Below are 14,548 nucleotides of genomic sequence, written 5' to 3'. Positions count from 1 at the left end.
TAAAATGTGCAACATGCAAATCATTGCATTGTGCCACTGAAACTGCCCAGTGCATACACACAGTAAGTAGCTCATGTGTATAGCTGATTGCTAACATTAGGCAGCTAACTTTACTGGCATCATTTAAACGTAGTTTACCGGTTTCAAAGTGCTGATATCGATCTACTCGTAAGAATTGCAGAATTCATGTAATGTGTTTCCTAGCTAGTTTACAGATTTGGCTTTGTCCCAGAGAGCAACATCTTCTCCTGTCTCCTGCATTCACTTTCTTGGAGTACTTTGAAGGGAATTTGATTCAGGGCATTTTACTTCAAATCACAAAAATGCTAATAAATCCAACAATTCGCTGATTTCGTGATGTCTCCACTGTTGTGATCTTGATCGGTCTGCAAAAAAAATCCTCAGTCCTGTTTGTCTGAGACGAAAACACAAAATATGCAGGTGATTGAGATGAGACTATTATTCTCGAGTACTAACACACTACCATATAGTACACTACCTTTCCAATTTCACTGGAATCAAGTTAAATGGCAGTTAAGTCAGATTGCAGGGTAGGATGAGTTTCTTTTGCCTTGTCTGAATTACAGACATTAAAGCACATTGTTTAATATACCTGGTGATTACTTTGTGGATACACCTGCAAAATGCAGTCTAAAGAATAATCTATCTTCACAAGGTAATGTTAAGTTCAGAATGACACCAACAATAATTTCAACTGTATATTTATTATAGAGGTGGATTTTTGCAGTGGTGTTGTTGTATACTTCATTATACTAAGAGCTGCTTTCAATGTTTTGCCCATCTTCTTGACAGACACAAAGCTGGAAGTCTGTTAGAAACACATTTCAATACAGTGCAGTTCAATATTTAATGAGGTTAGGAAATATGACCTCAGTAAACGTATTAACACATATTCAATGGTGTCAACAAAAAACCTGAACATGATCATTTTCGCAGAGTATTGAGTTGATTTGTGCATACTGTGAAAGGCAAAGAAGAAATCATTACCGTTCGATCGTACCGACGATAATGAAGTTAGCTTTGAATATGTGTTTAAGTTCAAACTGTACATGATGGTGGTGACCTTTGACTTCACTGCCACCCTCACCAATTTTCCACTTCTAAAACTTATGTTAATGTCTATTTATTTGTTTTCACTATGTGTATCTCTTTGATTAAGTACGTATGTATAGTATAGGTTGCAGGCCTATGAGGCTTTCTTTTTACATGTGGCATTTGGTGCAATTTATCAGAGATCTATAAATTTATTTAGTGGTCACTTTTAAAAGTGGGGACCCAAGTTTATGGACTGGTTTAAAGGAGTGGATTACTGTTTGGTCCTAATTGAAGTGGTGAATTAGATCATCTACACACATGGACAAAATTGTTGGTATCCCTCAGTGAATGAAAGAAAAATCCACAATGGTCAAAGAAATAATCTGACAAAGTAATAATAAATAAAAATTCTGTGAAAATTAACCAATGAAAATCACACATTGCTTTTGAACCGTGGTTTAACAGAATTATTTTAAAAAAATTAAACTCATGAAACAGGCCTGGACAAATATGATGGTACCCTTAACTTAATATTTTGTTGCACAACCTTTTGAGGCAATCACTGCAATCAAACGATTTCTCTAACTGTCAATGAGACTTGTGCACCTCTCAGCAGGTGTTCTGGTCCACTCCTCATGAGCAGACTGCTCCAGTTGTCTCAGGTTTGAAGGGTGCCTTCTCCAGACAGCATGTTTCAGCTCCTTCCACAGATGTTCAATAAGATTTAGATCAGGACTCATAGAAGGCCACTTCAGAATAGTCCTGTGTTTTCCTCTTTGCCATTCTTGGGTGTTTTTAGCTGTGTGTTTTGGGTCATGATCCTGTTGAAGGACCCATGACCTGCGACTGAGACCAAGCTTTCTGACACTGGGCAGCACATTTCTCTCTAGAATACCTTGATAGTCTTGAGATTTCATTGTACCCTGCTCAGATTCAAGACACCCTGTGCCAGATGCAGCAAAGCAGCCCCAGAACATAACAGAGCCTCCTCCATGTTTCACAGTAGGGACGGTGTTCGTTTCTTGATATGCTTCATTTTTGCGTCTGTGAACATAGAGCTGATGTGCCTTGCCAAAAAGTTCCAGTTTTGTCTCATCTGTCCATAGGACATTCACCCAGAAGCTTTGTTAACATGCAGTTTGGCAAATTCCAGCCTGGCTTTTTTATGATTTGTTTTCAACAATGGTGTCCTCCTTGGTCATCTCCCATGAAGTCCACTTTGGCTCAAACAACGAGGGATGGTGCGATCATGTTTCCTACTTCTACACGGTCTATACTAATGGCTGTTCTGTTGAAACATTTAAAAACTGCATCAAATTTAATGAAGAGCTTATCATGACACATTTAACACTCTAAATGCGAAGATGAGGAATAAACCTGACTTGGTCTTAAGAGGTATTGGCCATCACATTGTTACTGGTATAATTTGGTAAGACTTGGGCTTCTTTGTTCTTGAGTTGAGACTTGTTGATCCTGACTTGAGAGCTTTGATCTTGACTTGAGACATTTCATTTCAACTTTAGTCTTGGCTTGACCTAAAATCAGACAATCTTGATTTGGGACTTGCAGGACTTGATTTGAAACACAAGTTGAACTTTGTTGCATTCTAACCACGTCTATTGCTTAAGACAAGTGTTTTGCATGTTGGAGGCTGTTTGTGTTGCCCACAACAGAGTTGTTGCATCCAAATTTCATCATTTAATTTTAGGCTTCTGGTAGACATCAAGTCATCCAATGCTACAAATCTAGAGTCAAAGAAATCTTGACTTTGTCAATTAAATATAATCAGATGAGTCATTTGTGTCCAAGTTGTATGACTCAAGTCAGCACCTGTGATAACTTAAAACTATTTTGCTACACAAATAAGAATACATGTACTTGACCATTTTACCTAAAATGGCCAAAAAGTACTTTGGAGTAGTTAAATCTTTGAGGTATGAAAAAAATGTATAAAATGTACAACACGTTTAATTTGTTACTGCACTGCCTCAATGAATAAGCAAACCATAAAATGTATTATTTGTATTCATACTTTAGGTTATACTGATGAGCTGAAGTCATTTGCTTGAGTGTAGCTTCAGGTCTGTTTGTAAAGCAAACATACTGAAGCCTTTCATAATAGATTGCTTGGTGTCTGTACAGCACTGTGAATTGCATTTATTTTGCTTCCAGCTGTTATGCTGCTGCATTTTAATGCCAGTGGGTGTACTTGACCCTTGTCCTACACACATAAGTTCTAAAAGCCCACAGTAGAGCACAGCCAGCATGCACATGGATTAGCCAGTTTGTTTTCTCTTTAACATCATTTTGTTACAAGTGTTAGTGAAACAGGGACTTCTTTTCTAATTTTGAAAAAAGAAATAATAATAATAATAATAATAATAGTAATAATAGTAATAATAATAGCATGGCATTACATTGGGTAATATGCATTATGCTGCTTGTTTTAGACAAAAGTGCATTGAGGGTTTATCAGAAAACAGTGCCACACATCAGACTGAACATGTAAATAAGTTATACAACATCCGATGTGGCTCTCAGCAGTTACATCAGGGGCCAGAAATAAGACAGAGATGAGATGCATCTGCAGTGGCAGTTGAGGGGGCACTGATAGGCTTTTAAAGCCACAGCAGGCGGATACCATTATCTGTGGGATATTTTTACCTGTTTACATTAGAGGTAAAATGCCTTTCATCTTGCATGTTGTATATACAGCATACATTTTTGTTTCTTATGGCAGAAATTGTATGTCATATGTACAAAACCTACAAGCTCAGTTTTGAATTTGGTGAGGGTGTGCGTTGGCATTAAGTGTTCTTTTTGCCAAGCAATTTGACAGGTGAACTGCAGCCACAGCTTGTACAACTTCTATGTTATTTACAGGGTTAAGGAGTAACTGACTGTTTGTCATGGCATTTCATATTTCAAATAATGACAACATTAGCTGTTATGTGACCTAAAAATGGTTTCAGGCTGCAGGCTGTCGATGTGTAATTTGTTGATAGTCTCTGGTGTTACCAGTGAAAAACTATCACTTGGACTAAATGTGAACACACTGCATTTGTTTTTCAGGTCAGTAATTATGAGCCTTAAAGCACTTTCTGTTTGTTATCGTGCCAAGATGTGTCAGAAGTAAAGGTCTGAGTGCTAAACAAAAAAAGAATATCTAGATTTGTTCTACCTGAGCAGTCCAGCTGTTTTCTACACTCTCATTCATGACTGTTATATTATCCAACACAAACCTTGGTTATTATCAGAAGGACTCTAAACACTTCAAATGAACTGAGATTTATTTTATTTATTTATTTATTACAAATGTTCTTTTTATTTGGCAGAATATATATATATATATATATAAAAAAAAGGCATTCTGGAGACACCTTTATTATTAGTTTTCATTTTGACCAGTATCTTCAAGCTGACCATAAACCACAGCTGCTAATTAACACAGGCAAGCAGTGTGCTGGAAGTTCCATCTACACCTCCGGAGGTTAAAGAAGAAAACACCCTGAGAAACACAGTTGTTGACACTCTCCGAATGAATCACAGATTTCATGACAGTGAAAATTTAGATAGACCACAGTTTAACCCGCCCGTTGTCGCAAGACTGATTGAACAAATCTGTATGTACATGTGGTTCATGGTTTCACTTTCACACTGGCAGTGATTCTACAGACAGAGAGGTCCTCTACCACAGGGGTTCTCAACTGGTGGGTCGCGGACAGCTGGTCAAAATTAAATAATATATAATGTGCGTCTCAGGTTGGACTTATTTTTTATTTTGAACAAAACTTTTATTTTGACAGGCATGGTAACCATAGTTTGTTGGCTGTTCATTTTAAGTTTGTGTTGATGTTGGGATGCAAGATGGCAAAGCGCAAATATGACACAGAGTATTTAAAATGTGGATTTTCATACTAGGACTGGACCCGAATAGCCAACTATTTGTTCGCTGTGCTGGAATCAGGATATCAATTTGGGGAGGTAAGCCTTTCCCACTTCTGGTGCAGCGATGTGATGGCAGAGTATCCATCCCTCGTCACTCTTGCAGTTAAAACAATCTTACCATTCAGTTCAACCTGTATGTGTGACAGTGTCTTCTCTACCTTGGTCCAGCTCAAGTCAAAGCAGAGAAACAGGTTGGACACTGAGCATGATCTGAGAGAAGCTCTGTCTACTGTCACCCCAGACTCTGAAACTCTAATCAAGAGTAGAGCACGTGCCCAGCTGTCTCATTAACTTCAACAAATGACCTGATTAGGCCAAACCTTTGTTTTCAAGTAGTTTTGATATTTATTTTATTCACTTTTGTACATGCAGCTGTCATGGTCCTCCTTAGTTTCTTATTAATTTGCTCAAAATGGAGTGAAAATATGTTGTTTTGTGGCTTTATTTATTTTCTGCAGTTTTGTACATGCAGTGGTCATGGTCCAGTTACTATGCATGGTTATATGATCTGAAATGCATGTTGCACAGGAAAATATATTGAATATTGAACTCTAAAAAAAAATGGGTCACGACTTAATGACCATGGGAAAATGTGGGTTCCAGGGTGAGACCAGTTGAGAACCCCTGCTCTACCACATCCAAACAAGTCTGACTTCAAACCAGCTGGTGACTGATAAAAAATTCAAGTGGCACAATTCACATCTGGCATTACTGAGTGTACTTTGTCACTTCATATGGCCAACACATTGTGCTTTGGTGCTGCTTACAGATGTATCTTGGCTGTTGTGTCTTCTCATCTAATGGGACTAAATTTCTCTGTACAGCAGCTAATTTACAATTATAACATACAGTTGCTCTACTTACGCACCTGGCTGAGAAAGTTCAATGCTTATTTTATACATAACAAACACTTAAAGCAGTATTCGTAAGGTCTGTGTCTCACTTTGTTAAACACTGTGAGATGACGTGTGTGTGAGACACCGGATGGAAATTAGCCTTGTGCTAAATCCGGCGTATTTACTACAACCTGAGATTGCATGTACATTAATATGCACTGTCCTGTCTAAATAAACAAATAAATAAATAAAACATGTTGTGAATTTGCGCTATATATATAAAATTGAATTTAATTAGTCCACATCTACTGGCTGAGTCAGCAGCAATATATGGCTTCAGTCGTCTTCTTTGCCTCTCCCTCTCTCTCCTACTCAACATGCTTCCTGTTTAGATTTTCCGCTGCCTCTTTTAGCGATAATGGTATTTATTTTTAATATAGACTTTTTGCAGCAATGGAATTAAGGCCTACTGAACTGGAACTGGTCTGCACCAAGGGAAACAGCCTATTGACCGTGGAAACTAGCCACTTGTTTACCAATTCAACGCAGACCTATTAAACATATGACAGCTCAGCCTGACTGTGCTTCTGTCTGAGGTTTCTTCATGTTAAAAAGGAGTTCTTCCTTCCCACTGGCACCAAGTGCTGCTCCACTGGGAATCATAAATTGACATGCATTAGGAGTTGCTGCTACATATATACTGAGTCAAGAGGTTGGACAGGCTGGCTATATATCATACAGTGTGGATAAACACTGGCACAATTCTTCTCTGTTTACGTTTGGCACATATTTACCAAGTAAGTTGTGATTTTTCAGCCTGGTGCTATTGCAAAGGGTTAATGACTGATGATATGCAGCAGTATCACCTCTCACATATTGATCCCAGGGTCCTTGACTGGAGGACAGAGGGACACAGACGTACAAATAACAGGCTGAGAGAAGCACTCAGGATGGTTATAACCATGAGCTAAACACAGCCAGGTAATGAGATATCAAGCAGTTATTGTGAGGGTGAACACTGGATTCCAGCTAAAGCACCTACTATTTACCTCTGCTTGACACACTAGTGAGTATTTGCACTACATAGGACTTGACCTTGACCTGGGAGAAGCCCTGTCTGTTAAGCACCATTTTTTTAAAAACTATTTTGTATAACGGTATATTTACATTTATACCACTTATTAATACCATATATGTAGAAGTTTATTGTTGGGGGTTCATTACCCTGGTTATGTATCCCAACACAGATTGCCGGTTAATTTCTTGTGTAAACTGAACCCCACAATGGTGGATACGAATAAGTTTAGCCAGCTGTGATTATTTAGTTTTTGGGCAATTTCCTTTTGATGGTGATGCAACTGACCTGGAACCAATTTCAAAAACTTAGGAACTTTACCTGCACTTTGACCGCTGAAACCAGAGAAAAAATGAACTCCTTTGGCATAGTTCCTCACACCAAAACATTCCCTGCCTTTGTAAGCTAATTCCTGTAGCCAGGAACCATCCAGGCAGAGTTTGGAGGGCTTTATCAGTCAAACACAGACTCTACCGTGGTTGCCACTGCACAGCGGTCGCCACAGTGGTTGTCACTAAAATCATGATAGGACGAGGAAAGGTTATATGTGTCATGTTAAGCGTGAAACACAGCAGAACGTCTGCTTTAGGGACAGACATTTTGTTTTTGGAGTGTCCTGTTCTACCTCCAGACTTCGTATAGTGCCACAGTAAATGCAAGAACAGCACAGTGACTCTATGTTTCAGTTACCACAATATTGTTTTAGCTTGTCATATATCTAACCTGACTACTCTTTGCAGTTTCTCATATGGGTGATGGAGTTGTCTGGTCAAAAAGAGGCTCATGAATGTTTGTCATTTCTTTGCATAAATACTGACCTGAGCTTTTATCCGTACGCAACAAAATCTTGTTCTCTAGTTACAGTCCAGTTTTGTATCGGAATAGTCCATACATGTGTCCCTTTCTACTTTACATCACCACTTCCACACATAGTTTAATGGCAAAATGACAAGCAGTGAAACACAGGTTTTGTGACGACTCATTAGAATATACCCTATGTTGTGCTCACTGAATTGAAGATGCAATCTGATTTGTTTGTCTTCTATTTAACACACAAAAAATAGCACATGAAAGCCAAGTTAAACTCCTCTATACCTGAAGTATCACAATGCAACAAATGTCAGGTTGTGAAAGGAATAATGTTAGCATACAACAGTGCTGTCTTCTGTTCAGAGTTAAAAGATTTGTGCAGTGATGTTTTCTGGGCCACCTCTGAGATCCTTGGCATTGATATTCTCCTGCAGCCATTTCTCATTATACTGGGAGTGTCACAGAATCAATCAAGGCTTTAAAGAACTAAAGGACAGCTTTTATCTTACTCTCACATTACCGAGAGGAAATGAATACTGATATTTAACAACAAGAGAGAGTGCCTATGATGAAGTCACTGGCTCTTGATTTGACAAATATTCTAGAGTAGACCTTCAATATTCCCCTTGAAAAATCAAACCAATTGAAGTCACTCTCTGGCAACATCCTGGCTGTTATCAGGCTCCTTTCCATTCTTACTCTATTTATCAGGGTCCAAAGCAGACCAAGCAAGGTAACCTCGATGCACTTCTCTCCCACCACACCCTTAAGCTGCTCCAAAGGTACTCCGTGGCCAGACTGGATTAGTCGTCCTTTCAGGATGAACCCAGCTGGCATGTCGTCCCAGCTTGATTTTCCCAAAAGATTCCATTTTCGTATTCGTAGAATACACACTGGATAAATCTTCATCTCAGGATTTATGTTCTATGCTAATGTTTAATGCTTGTCCAGGAAGTATATGACCTTTATGTGGCAGAGCAGGGAGTAAGGGTTTTAAGGTTGAGTGGTGCATCGCTGTGTAGTTCTTTTTTGGTTTTTTTTTTTATCCAGCCTATGGAATTCATGTCCTATCACAGACCTGCAATCAAAGTTTCCATTTTATGGACTTGAAACACAATCTTCTCTTCACTTTAGCCATGCTGTAGTTGTACACAGGGTTCAAAAACCCTCAAGGAACTTAAGTAGTGTGCATGCATTAACACCTGATATTTATAGACATTCCTGTTAACTTTATTCTTTCCACACTGGTACCAGATCTAAATAAGAAATTTAATTAACAAACATGTCAATAAACATGACACAACCAAGGTCAAGGAAGGTAACAAGAAGCACCTTTCATTTTTGTGTGAAGGAAAACTTCCTGGCCACTAACTAAATTAATTTGTGAATCGAACTACAGGAATACATCCTCTCCAAATATATGACAAAAACAATCTGATAGTCAAGAAAGTCTGCGTTTCCATCTCAAAAACTTCATTATCAGGAGACAGGAGAAACTAAACTCTTCAGGTTCCAGTTACCTGTACCCACCATGGTGATGGAAATAAAAAGCAAAGGAAATCATCACAAAGTAAATGATGACACTCAAAGGTGTGAGTAATTAATTGAAACAAACATGTAAGCAGTAAGCTTGGCTGGAGAAGTGCCAATGAAATGACTTTAGACTTTTATGAAAATGTACACATCTGTGTGTTAAAAGACAGTAATAGTGTATGTCCTGAGAACACCTTGTTTTCACTTAGCAGCCCTCAGCAGGCGCTGGGGGAAAGCACTAATCATTCCTTCTGTTGCTATGCGACTATTGTGAATCTGCTTTTGCTGAATTTGAAGTGTTTTGAACACCAGACATACTCAACCCCAAAACCTTGGTCAATTCTCTGAGCAGACAGGATAATAAAGCGCAGCATTAAGCTGGTTGTGCTTCAAACAAGCAAAAGTGTGCAGGTGCTGACACAGATAATTAAACTGTTACAAAAGTTTTAAGGAATTTAAAAACTTATTTTGGTTATGATGTTTACAGGTATCTGAGATAGGAGAGGGGAAAAAAAGTGAAAAGAGAAGAACAAAACCAGGGAAGGCAGAGAATAAAGCTGAGAAAGGAAGGACCCGGAGAAGAAAGAGAGGCTAGTTAATTCGTGACCTCAGTGACCGTGGTGGTTGCAGTGTGTAACAATTGATGATTTTCCCAGCTTTCGCTCCCATTAGTGCTGCAATAAGAAAGAGCCCATCACCTGTGTCACCTGAGGGCTGATGCCGCCTTCACATCCATCATCCCACAACAAAAGGTGACCTGTGTTATCCAGGTAGCCATCTCTCTAATAACGCTGTCTGCTTTAATGCTGCTGCACAGAGTACCATGTGGCAAAGAGTACAAGTTGAATCTGCACTGAGCGTTCTTCTTGGCCTAACTCACGATCTGTACAAAAGCCTGGAAGGAGCATGGAGGAGGCAAAATCCAATTGTATTTCAGTGAGACTTCGCACAACCTTTGTGACATTCTGCATAACTTTTGCAAGATCTTGCAAGAGTTATCTTTCAAGATGAACCTTTCCTGGAGAGTGGACAAGAGCATGTGGTAGCAGCAGAGGGCAGAGACAAAAGGTTAAAATTAAAATTACTTTGCAGCCTTTATTCTGTAAATGGAGTCAAAGAAACACTGGCATCCTGTTTGGATTTTAAAAAAAAGGTTAACAATCTAATGTTTATACACAGTCAGAAGTTAGAGTAGCTGATTAAATTCTGATAAATCCTGACCAGACCAACAAGGTGGCTTGATGGTTCGCACCGTCGCCTCACAGCGAGAAGATCCCCGGTTCGCTTCCTGGTTTGGACGCACGGGATCTTTCTGCGTGGAGTTTGCATGTTCTCCTTGTGCAGCGTGGGTTCTCTCCGGCAAAAAACATGTTGAGGTTAATTGGTGATTCTAAATTGTCCGTAGGTGTGAATGTGGGTGTGTTTGGTTGTCTGTCTGTAAGTGTAGCCCTGTGATAGACTGGTGACCTGTCCAGTGTGTCCCCTGCCTTCGCCCTGTGTCGGCTGGGATAGGCTCCAGACCCCCACGACCCTAGTGAGGATTAAGCGGTGTATAGATAATGGATGGATGGATGGATGTTATTGCACTGTGGGAGGAAGCCGGAGAACCCAGAGAGAACCCACGCTGCACGGGGAGAACATGCACGAACCGGGGATCTTCCAGCTGTCCTATGAAGTCAGTGCAACACACCCAGGATATGTTTTCATTATCTGGCTTTACTAAGCCAAATAACCAAAGTCACGCTAAGTGGTTCCATGAAGCTGGTTAACTCATTAAGTCGGCCCAGGGTTTCTGAATGACTGCATTCACATAAGAAGGGTGCTGTTGGCACTAGACAACCAATGGCAAACAGGGACACATTTATAGCTGCATATCACACAAGAACAAACTTCAGTCCTAAATCCTGAACACTATTTCTGGCTGCAGCAAAAACACTGCAGACTGTGTAAACCTGTAAGTTAAATGGAATTTCACTGACCCACGAGTAGATTTAACAGGATGCAATTGTGTATTCCATTAAATTAAAGTTTTGTCAGATGTATTCTTCTGGTGTGTAAGACAATCTTAGCCTTATTCTGTCAGCTGCAACCCTGGCAGTGTTACACAGTTTTGGAAACAAGTACAGAACACATATTAAAGCATGATTCAACCTAAAAAGTAGGATTACTGCCAGTCTTATAAGGTCAAGTACAAGGATTCAGTAGGCTTTAATCATTCTCAGATTTAAAAATACAGTTTATACAGAACGTAAAAGGAAAACTGGAATTCCCTCAACTGATAGTATTTATCTCTCATATCTATGATCATCAGAGAAAGAAGAGGGTTTCTATGGTCTCTAAAAGGATCTTCTACAACTGGTGATGGCATTATCCAAAAGAATTGATTGGTCAGTAGGCAGTGCTTTTATGCTTGTTGTTCTGTTATCTTAAGCATAACTTGCTCCAGAGCAGGTTTGGTGTTCAGCATAATGATGTACACCTATAAAAAGTGAAGCACCTTTGCAGCTGAGGCTAAGCCTGCAGGTCCCTTGCTCAACTTAAATACTTTCGGTCAGGAAAGCAAGTTTTGAATCCTGGATGAAGCTACAAATAACTCGTTGTTTTCACATTTAGTGTCTTCACATTTAAAGCATGTACTTATCTGGTGGGAGGATCTCAGAACAGAGTCGGGAGAGGTGCAGGAGGAGGAGGGCTGTAGATTTTCAGATTTTGGCCTCTTTTTTTTTTTTTTTTTGCCCATGTCATGCCTGGCCCGAATGTGAGATGCACTTCTAGTACTGTTGGACTTCCCGTACCACCTTGAATCTTGTCTGTCTCAAACTGTGACGGACACTTGTTATACACTTCTTATCTTCCCAGAAAAAAAAAAACCCAAACCAAAACAGAACCGATTAGTTGCTGTCAGCAGTCTAGCTAGCCAGTGAATTATAAGCTTTTTTTTTTTTTTTCTCATAGATTTGCTGTGCTCTTAGCTTGCTATGAGCGCCCTGCAGGAGGTGGGACCTCTACACTGCATCTCCAACCATGACTACTACTGCACAGAGGTACCCATTTCTGCAATGGCTTTGATTCCTGGGATACAGACATTATATGGTTAGGGTGTCCAAAGAGGAGAAGAGGATTCTGTCCAAAACTATTCTTTAGTACAGATATACAATAGTTGAAGAATATTTAACTATCTGAACCAGCACCATACATACACAGAAAACACTTAGTTTGCTCACAGTGCATGTTCTCTGGGTAAGGAGTCTTTTCAGCTTCCACAAGTTTGATCTCCTGCTGTCAGTTGAAGCCACTGCTGGGTTTGTTGAATTTCATTGCCTTTCCTGCTTTGTTTTTCTGCCCTGCCAGTGTCCACTGCTTCAGACCAATGTGCCTTCACAGCAGCAATGTCACACTGAGGAAACATATGTGTCCATCAGAAACATACAAAGTTGATGCCGCTAAAGAAGAACAAGCAGACTGCAGCTACTGTTTGGTTTTAAAAGTAGAAAGTGGTTTTGTTTCCTTCCTTTATGGAGTAAGGTTTTTTTTTGTTGTTGTTGTTGTTTTTTTTACAAAAGGGAAGTGTAGCAGTAATTTAAATGTTTCCCAAATCACATTCCAGTCAGTGGTTTCAAAGAAGACACAGATTCAGTTGGCACAGTGAATAGGTACCTGTTTATATGTATGCGTTCACTGGAGCACAGCTGACAGGACAGACCCAAATGCCACTAGAACTGAAGCAGAAAAGGAAGTTAAGGAAGAATACTGTCAACACGGATTAGTTTAAATCCATGAAGTGAAATTTAAGTGTAAGGCTAAATATTGATTTCTGTATTGATATTTCTGTTTTTCACAGCTACAGTGCAAAACTTAACATTTCCACATTTATGCAAACAAATTTGCCAAAAGGAAACTAGAAATTGAATAACAACAAACTGAAAATGACTGCCTTCTTGTCAAAGTGTTTGTTCTTTTCAGGAGAACACCTAAAGTATGCAAAGGCCATTTATAAATTGTTCAGTATGTGTCTGCATTAAGGAAAGAATAATTATTTGTTTCAGCATCAGTTAATTAGTAAATGGTCTCAGCTGTGATCAGTTCAGTTTGTATGATGATCAATAAGTAAATATTTACACTGAAGCACAATAAGATTGTTTGTGAATGCAGGTTATTCAAGGTCACATTTGATAATAACAATTTACAACTGATTACAGGAGCAAAAATATAGGAATTTGTCAAACTGAAAATACTCTACGATTATAATAGTTGCATTACAATGATGGAATGTGTCAGTAAACACATTGAAAAGACTAATATTGACAAGATGTTGATCGATTTCTCTATGCTTGCTGATTTCTCTACCCTGTCAGTAGAGTTGTTTCCTGTAACAATAGGGCATCTTAAAACCAGTAACACTGAGGTAACAAAAGAGGAGGAGAAAGCTGGCAGAACTGCAGGATTACACCTGAAATTCATTGCTTATAAGATAAGATAAGATAGGACAAGATACGATAAAACTTTATTAATCCTGAAGGAAATTCTTGTGCCAGATACTGCTCAGAAAAACAAACAAAAAACAAACAAACAAAACAATGACATAACATAAGAAATGCTGTGCCGAAAAGAAGAAAGCTTTGGGATATAAGTACGATACATTAATGAAATGAACTAAGAAGCTGAAATAAGGCTAAAATATAACAGCAAAAGTAATGCTGGCAGTAATACTGGTTTAATAAGAAATATCACACATTGTCATGAAACAATGAAATGAAATATTGCACCTGAAAAATGAGATGAATGTTAAAATAAATATTACACATTACATCGAGCAACGTTGTACATGAAAGTGAAATACTGCACTTAGCTTCAATGTCAGTACTTCTGTCTGCTTCTCCAAACTGGGGGCGTATCTGTCGGCATGACTACGGATAACAACTTTAGACTGCCACATTATAAAAAATGGGAACTCTCCCTTTAATGGTGCAGTGTCATCTGTGCTGGTAATAATTAACAGCTGTCCTTTTTTATTTTTTTTACATGCTTCATTTAATTAGCAGGATAACACTTTAGTTCTTAAATTTGATTATTTAATGAATTTATGTAAAATGCCAAAATTGCCACTATAATGAATAGCTCAAACTAATTGCTGTATATCTTATGAAGCATTAAGTGTAACTAACAGTGCATCTAACAGTGCAGCAGTACATCAACATCACTGCAGTGTCAACAGTATGAAAAAAAAGTTGACTTGAATGTTCCACTTTAAGGAACTGGTTTTCTTTAATAAAATAAAGTTTGGTTTTCT

This window comes from Stegastes partitus, unplaced genomic scaffold, assembly GCF_000690725.1.
Source record: "Stegastes partitus isolate 25-593 unplaced genomic scaffold, Stegastes_partitus-1.0.2 Scaffold335, whole genome shotgun sequence".
Classification (NCBI taxonomy): domain Eukaryota; kingdom Metazoa; phylum Chordata; class Actinopteri; family Pomacentridae; genus Stegastes; species Stegastes partitus.
This window is presented reverse-complemented; position numbering follows the sequence as displayed.